Source organism: Globicephala melas, chromosome 7 (genome assembly GCF_963455315.2).
Source record: "Globicephala melas chromosome 7, mGloMel1.2, whole genome shotgun sequence".
NCBI classification, from domain to species: domain Eukaryota; kingdom Metazoa; phylum Chordata; class Mammalia; order Artiodactyla; family Delphinidae; genus Globicephala; species Globicephala melas.
The window spans coordinates 69,830,722-69,839,505 of NC_083320.1; the positions used below are offsets into that span (position 1 = coordinate 69,830,722).

The window sequence follows — 8,784 nt, forward strand, 5'->3', positions numbered from 1 at the left end:
CAATAAGGGCTTCCCTGGTGGCGCAGTGGTTGGGGGTCCGCCTGCCGATGCAGAGGACACGGGTTCGTGCCCCGGTCCGGGAAGATCCCGCAGAGCGGCTGGGCCCGTGAGCCGTGGCCGCTGAGCCTGCGCGTCTGGAGCCTGTGCTCTGCAGCAGGAGAGGCCACAACAATGAGAGGCCCGCGTACCGCAAAAAAAAAAAAAAAAAAAAAAAAAAAAGGGGGCAATAAGATGGAACTTTGGAGCAAGAGCACTTCACTGCCTGGCAATGAGGACCCATCATTGACGATGGGTAGGTGGAATGCAGATAGCACCAAGTGGCAATCCAGTTGTTAAAACTTTCCTGGTGGCGAATTAGGAGGAAGTACTGGTAGAAGGGAATGCAGTAGCATGTAGGAAATAGCAATATTAGGGTAATGGAGTTAGATTAGTAGTTCTAAACCCTACTGATGCTCTACAATAGATAATAGGCAAAAAAGGTAACGGTCCACTGAAAGCCAAGTGTGAAAGCCAGATAACCTCTTCAACTGTATACAGAAAATTCTCATCTCCCACAAGGGGAGAGCAGAGAAAGCAAGCACCAAACCCAGGATTTAGTTGTCAGAGTAATTTCATAATTATACGTGCAACCAAAGCAGATGTGTGTAAAGGTCAGAAACCTGGCTGGGAAAACCTACGACTGGGACAGATGGAATGTGGGCATCTTGGTGGATATTCCCAAAGATCCCTAGACTCCTCTTAACCTACTGAGTATTTACAAATGACCTCCTCCCCACTAAGAGTTAATATCCCCAACCTCTAACCTCCACCCACATCCCACCCATCATCTCCATCCATCCCACCCGTCCCAGCTCCAGGTGCTAGAAAATAATTCAGAGGCCTCTGCCCTGCAAAACATGTGCTTTCCTCAGGACCTAGCCCCAGGCCCCCTTTTATCTACTAGACCTGTAATTAGGATTAAATGGCATCAGAACCCAGCCAAGGAGGTGCTGGTCCTTATAAGAGAGAAAAGAGCTAAACTTAAAGGAAGCTGCAAAGTCTAACCAGTATATAACAACAAAAACCTGGCAAGTACATGTGGGACTAGGTTGTAAAGGTGGTTAATTTAGAGCACCAGAACATAAAGTTGGACAAGAAGAGTTTACTCAGAGAAGCACTCTCCCAAGATTAAGAAGTTTTTTCAGTTTTATTAACATATTATTGACATATAACATATGTAAGTTAAAGGTGTACAACGTGATAATTTGATACATATATATTTGCATATATATTGCAAAATGATTACCACACTAAGGTTAGTTAAAACCACTATCCCCTCACATAATTACCATTTCTTTTTTGTGGTGATAACATTTAAGGTCTACTCTCTTAACGTTTTTCAAGTACATAGTAGAGTACTCTTAATTATAGTCACCATGTTGTTTATTATCAATAGATCCCCAGAACTTATTCGTCTTATAGTTAGAAGTTTGTACACTTTGACCAATATCTCCCCACTTCCCGCACCCTATTTGAGATGAAGAATTTAACATCCTGGTAAGAACCCTAGGAGATAACGTCAAATTGTCACTAGGGTGGCTCCTAGAAACATGGAAAAAGTAATGACTCACACTGAGGTTGAAATGCCAGAATGGCTGTGACAGACAGAGAAGGATCGGATTCAAAAGCTCTGGGAAATAGGAAGACTGAAAGATGTGCAACTGGAAGACCCACCAATTTATTAGGTTCCACTGGAAGACTATTTAATTTACCAAGGCCACAGGGAATATTCGGGTGAGGGGAACAGCATCACTAACATAATTTAGTGATGGTTCTTCTCTATAGGCCTGGGATGACAGTAGGAGAAGCTGGTTCACAAATAACAATGGGGATAACAGGACCCAAAATATAGAAGCCAGGTGAGCATTTTACTGCCAAAAGCCAGGGCGTCATAATTATCGTTACGACCAGCAAGGCAGGAATGGCAGCCAAGGGGGTCTTGATGTGCAGAGTTAAAGAGATGGTTAACAGAACATGGAGTCACTAGGGGAAGATTAGATGGGCATCCTACAGGGGTACTATTCAGCTTGTACCAAGAGACTAAATTAGGGAATTCCCTGGTGGTCCAGTGGTTAAGACTCCGTGCTTCCACTGCAAGGGCCCAGGTTCAATTCCTGGTCAGGGAACTAAGATCTCGCATGCCACACAGCACAGCCCCCCAAAAAATACAAGAGAATCAATTAAGGAGAGTGGTTACGCACAAAAGAATTAACAAGCCCTAACCCAGTTTCAGGATCTAAGCCAGGTTTTCAATAACTGAAGAGGTGGCCAAATCCACAGAATGAAAGAACCTATAACACCATGGCAATTTATTCATGGTAATGATGTCCCCTATCCTTCTGCAAAGGGTCCTATGGGTACTTACTCTGGAAACTTTACATTGAGAAAGCGGGCATACTCAGAGATTTTGAGGACTGTTGGGTACAGAGTCTGAACTGACACCAATACTCGAAGGTCTAAAACATCATCACGTCTCCTCTATTAGAGTAGGAGCATATGGCGATAAAATCAGTCCTGGACAAGGTCCATCTCCCAGTGGATCCACTAGGTGGATAGGCATAACCCCATGCACTGGTCCTTCTCCTGGTGTCTAAATGTATAATTAGAATTAATGGGACTTCCCTGGTGGCGCAGTGGTTGAGAATCCGCCTGCCAATTCAGGGGACATGGGTTCGATCCCCAGTCCAGGAGGATCCCACATGCCACGGAGCAACTAAGCCCACGCGCCACAACTACTGAAGTCCGTGCACCTAGAGCCCGTGCTCTGCCACAAAAGAAGCCACCGCGATGAGAAGCCCGCGCACCGCAATGAAGAGTAGCCCCCGCTCGCCATGACTAGAGAAAGCGCATGGGCAGCAACGAAGACCCAATGCAGCCAAAAATAAATAAATTTAAAAATACAGTGCTTCCCTGGTGGCGCAGTGGTTGAGAGTCCGCCTGCAGATGCAGGGGACACGGGTTCGTGCCCCGGTCCGGGAAGATCCCACATGCCGCGGAGAGGCTGCGCCCGTGAGCCGTGGCCGCTGAGCCTGGGCGTCTGGAGTCTGTGCTCCGCAACAGGAGAGGCCACAGCAGTGAGAGGCCCGCGTACCGCAAAAAAAAAAAAAGAAAAGAAAAAAAGAAACAGAATTAACATATTTAGCAGCTGACCAAAGCCCTGCAGTGGTTCTTGGTGTTGCAACTAGTATAGAGAGGAAAACCAAGTGGAAGTCTCTGAAACTGCTCCTCACCCTCATAGCGAAGATAGTAAAACTGAAAAACCATATCACACCCCAAAGGTATAATACTTTAGGGATGTAAAAGAATGTCGGGCCCGTCATATCTCATTTAATTCGCCAGTCTAGCCCCTGGGGGAAATGAATGGATCCTAGATGATGACTGTAAACTATTACAGACTCAACCAATGAACTGCCCCAATTACAGCCTCTGTGCCAGATGTGGTGTCTTTGCTAGAGATTATTCAGCCTGAGACACATGGTATAAGCCACTGATAAGTTGAATGTGTTCTTTTCTAACCCAATGAGAAATAGTTCGCATTCACATGAACTAAATGACACCATACGTTTATAGTTTTGTACTAAGGCTATGTTAACTCATGCTGTCTATCATAATATAGTACAAAGAGATCTGGGCCATTTTAATATCCCAAAGACTATCACATTGTTCCATTACATCCATGACATTATACTGACTGGGACAAATGAGCAAGAGGTGGCTAGGATGCTGGAAGCCTTGCTAAAATACATACGCTCCAAAGCAGGAGGTTAACCTAAGGAAGATTTAGGAGTCTGCAACATCAGTATATTTTTAGGAGTCCAGCAGTTAGGGGGAGGGCCAAAGTAAAAGACAAATTGGTGTATTTTACACCTTCCACCAGGAAGAAGAAATCACAACAGTTGGTGGGTCTCTTCAGGTTCTGGAGCTAACATATTCCACACTTTAGGAGTACTGCTTCTACCCATATGCTTCATGACAGTTTTGAGTGGGGCCCAGAGCAAGAAAGGGCTGCAGTTCAAGCAGCTCTGCTGTTTGGTGCATACAATCCAACACATCCCATGGTGTTGTAAGTATCAGTGGTAGGAAAAGATGCCATATGGCATTTGTGGTAGCCTCAAGTGGGAGAAATTTGAAGTCCCTTGGAATACTGGAGGAAGTCCTTACCAACTGCCTTAAAGAATTATATGTCTTTGAAAATCAACACCTGTGTACTACTTGGCCCAGGTAGGGATGAAACGCCCGTTTAGGGAACACCAAATGATTACGTGGCTAAATGTGCCATCGTGCGCTGAGTCCAGTCAGACCTAAGACTGTTGCAGGTGAGTCCAGCAACAATCCATCATAAGATGGAGGTGATACTTTTAGAATAAAGCACGAGCGGAACCAGAGGGCACAAGGAGGATGCATGAACAAGTAGTCCAGACCCCCGTGGCATTTACTACTCTTGTATCAGCGCCCCTCCCTCAGCTCACAGGTATGAGTTTGTGCCCATAAGGGAGATCCCGTAAAAACAGTTAAAGGAAGAGGGAAAAGCCTCTTAGTTTATGGATGGAACAGCTCAATATGCAAATATAGATGGCAGCTGTGCTACAGCACCACTCAAGGGCTGCCTACAAAGAAAGCAGTGTGGAAAAATCCTCACCATCAGCAAAGATTTAGGCAGTGCAACTGTTTATCTACTTTGTGTGGAAAAAGAAGCCCAAAGTTGAAATATATTCAAATTTATGAGCATGGGTGAATGGACTAGCTGGCTGGTCAGGTGCCTAAAAGTAAAAAGATTGGAATTTCAACAATAAGGAGGTCTGAGGAACAGAGATATGGATGGATATATGGGAGTGGGTACAAAATATGAAGATCTTTGTATCACATGTTAATAATCATCAGATAGCATCTACCACAGAAGAGGCACAAAACAACCAAGTATACAAAATGACTTTGTCAGTTGATGTCATCAAGTCTTGGTTACCAACCACCCCAGATCTGGCACAAAGGTCACATTAATGCCACATAGCTAGTGCAACCACTAAATATCCAACCTGCCAACAACAAAGAACAATGCCAAGTCCCTGTTGCAACAACATTCCTCTAGGAGAGCAACCAGCCTCTTCAAAGCAAGTGAACTACATTGGGCCCTTTCCAACCTTGAAGGGGGCCAGTAGCTCATATTCACTGAAATAGATACATATTCCAGGTATAGCTTTGCCTTTCCTGCATGCAGGGCCTTGTCCAGCATACTAACTAAGGGCCTATGGCATGTTTGATCCACTGGCACAGGATCCCAGGTAATATGATAGCATACCATGGGACCCAATTTTCAGCAAAGCGGTGCAGGGAATGTGCCTATGATCATGGGACCCCATAGTCATATCACGTGGCATACTATCCAAGAGTGACCAGCCTGATAGAGCACTGAAATGGCCTGGTGAAGCCACAGCTAGAACATCAGACACAGTACTTTTCAAGAACGGGGTGTCACGCTTCAGGCACAACACTTACTAGATCAAAGACCATTATACAGAACACTGTCCCAAAAAGAAAAAGTATATGGCCTGGAAACTAAAAGGCAGAAGCAAGCACGGCTCTATTTACCATGACTACTAATGGCCCACTGGAGGACTTTGTGTTTCCCATCACTTCAGCTTTGGAATATGAAGAACTAGAGGTCCTTATCCTCAAAGTAGGCACACTTTCACCATGAGATATAGCAAGAATCCCACTGTATTATAAGCTGTGGTTGCAACCTGGGCATCTTTGGGATCCTTATTCCAGTAGGCAAGAAGAAAATTCATCCATCTTGGAAGGGGTAATGATCCTGGTCATCAGAAGGAGGTAGGACTACTGTTACATACTGTGGCAGCGAGGAACACCAGTGGAGCACAGACAATGCTCTTGGGAACCTCTTAGTACTCCCTTGCCAGACTGTCACTATAAATAGACAGGTAACAGCAACCTTGACCTAAGAAGGGCATGGTGATCAGGGTCTCAGACCCATCAAGGCCTGGCTCATGACACTAAATGCGCCCTCGAGGCCAACAGAGTAGCTAGTGAGGGTTAGAGAAATCTAAGCTGGATAATGGAGGAAGGAAACAATGAGTATCATTCGCAGCACAGAGACCAACTGCAGGGACAGATACTGTAGCTTGTCCTCCTAACCTCCCTCTTCTAAGTTTCTCCTCAGGAAGAAAGAACCATCAGAATCCTAATGGAGCTACTTCCCAAACATATATGGGAAAGTGAATCTGAATAGTGTTAAGGGTGAATTGTGGTAGATACAGATCTCCAATGAGATTAGGCTTTATTTGATCTCCATAAGCAGTTGGACTTCTTACTGTGCACAATCCCACTTCCTCCCCTTTACCTTCATGGGTGTTAACCCCTAATAGGCATTTTATTCTCCAAATTCTGCCTATTTCCAGAGAACTCAACCTGCAACAAAACTCAGCCTAGAATCTACTATTTCTGCTCTCCCACTAATTTTGTGAGCTTAATAATTCTTTCCTACTTAAACTCACTAAAGTGGATTCCATTGCCAGCAATTATGAACTTTGACCAATACAAGAGTCAAGATGTCATTCAAATACAAAGATAACAGTCAGACATCTTCAAATGTTAAAGAACAGAGATTACAAAAGCCGTAACTCTATCTTGCTAATCAGCGACCTAAGAGATTAACCAAATAAAAAATTAAAAAATAAACAAGGCTGGTGGTAAACAGTGAATTCATTTATATATAGAACTAATAAAGAAAAACAGAATAACTGCAGGAGTTATAGTTAATAGATTGTGCATATTATAAACATAGACAATGTAGCAATAATAATATAAAAGTTGGAGGGTGGTAAGCCACAAGGATGTAAAAGAAACCTATTATTCTCACTTTTCATAGCAGAGTGTCAATCAACTCTTTCTAAAATTAAAACATTCATTTAATGAAACAAAATTCTCCAACTTCTTAGATTTTCACAATACTTTTTTTTTTTTTTTTTTTTGCGGTACGTGGGCCTCTCACTGTTGTGGCCTCTCCCGTTGCGGAGCACAGGCCCTGGACGCGCAGGCTCAGCGGCCATGGCTCACGGGCCCAGCCGCTCCGCGGCATGTGGGATCTTCCCGGACCGGGGCACAAACCTGTGTCCCCTGCATCTGCAGGCGGACTCTCAACCATTGTGCCACCAGGGAAGCCCAATTTAATAGTTTTTTTAAAATAGAATCTACAAAATGATCCACTTTTATTAAACAATTTTTTATATCTACCAACCTACATTATTTCTTTATATCCACAATTCTGCCTATATATACACATATGTGTATATATATATGTGTGTGTGTGTGTGTGTGTATGTGTGTGTATATATATATACAGTTTTGCATTTAGAAAGAAAGATATCCGCACAAAGTTCTACACAAAGAAAGCTATCTGGAATAATATTTGCCTAATGTTAGTGATGATAATTTCTGAATAGTGGAATTTAGGCTACTTTTTACTTTAATTTTTATACTTTACATAGTTTTAAAATTATTTACAGTGAGCATACATAATTTTTCCAAGAGCAATGCAAAAATGAAAGGCCAGATATTTAAAATTTTGTATGCTATGCTAAAGCTGTAGATTTTTTATAAATTTGTGAAGATCAAAGGCCTTGAGCTATTTTAAGATGGAAATTAAAGCCATAGGGATAGGTAAGCTCTCCCAAGAAGATTACAAAAAGAAGATAATTAAATATATATAATTTTTATTCCTGAGGAGCAGAAAAAACAGAAGAGAAATCACAAAGAAAATTCAGAAGTAGAGTGGTGAGAAGAAAATCAGGATACTAAACTATCAAGAAAACCAAGACAAGACACAGTAGTCAGCATTGTCAAAAGCTACAAAGAGGCCATGTAAGACATTAACTGAAAATAATAAGTAAGAATTACTAGTAATCATAACAAGAGTGTGATTAAAGCTGGAAGCCAGACTGTAGTGGTTCGTGAGTGAATGACAGTTAAGGAAGCATATACTATTCACTTCAGGAGTTTCGATAAGGAGCAAAAAAAAGATCTCAAGCTGCTGTAGTTTAGAGAGAAAATATAGCTAATATCTGGCTTTATAGATGATATCTGGATTGTCATAAATGCTTTTACATTCTATCTATAAATTCCAGAAAACAGAAATAAAACAGGCAACAGTCTGATCACTATGTAATACCATTGGAAATTAACAAAATCAGAAAATAAAGAGACTCTTCCACCTGGAAATTTTTTAACTCTCTGCACAATAACTGTTAGGTCAAAGAAAAAAAACTAAAATAGGAAAATTTTTAGAGAACTATAATGGTAACACTATGTATTCAAATATAATTTACCGAAACTGAACCTAAAAATATAGAAAATCTTAGCAGACCAACTTCCATAGAAGCAATTGGGGAAACTACTAAAGAGCAAGCCACCCATCCAAACTCCCACAAAAGAACAATAGTTTCCAAGAAGTTTATAAAAATTTTAAAGAAAGATGTTCCCAATGCTACTTAAACTGCCCAGCTGCATTTCCATATATTTGTAGGAAACAATAACAGTAATATCAAGCCTGACAAAGATTCCACAAAGAAAGAAAACCACAAAACAATATCATTTTTAAAAATTTATGCAAAAATCTTAAGTAAAATGTTGCTAAACATAATCTAACAGCACACTGAAAGATGAATACATAAAACTTAGTAAGATTTGGGCTTCCCTGGTGGCGCAGTGGTTGAGAGTCCACCTGCAGATGCA

The 8,784-nt window shown here is 42.0% G+C and overlaps 1 non-coding gene across 1 annotated transcript; it reads left to right on the top strand.

Moving 5' to 3' along the window:
- The first annotated feature begins 2,093 nt into the window (after positions 1 to 2,093).
- On the top strand, positions 2,094 to 2,165 carry TRNAW-CCA (transfer RNA tryptophan (anticodon CCA)). Its single transcript has one exon. It is a non-coding gene; the product is annotated as a tRNA-Trp (tRNA).
- Positions 2,166 to 8,784: the final 6,619 nt, after the last annotated feature.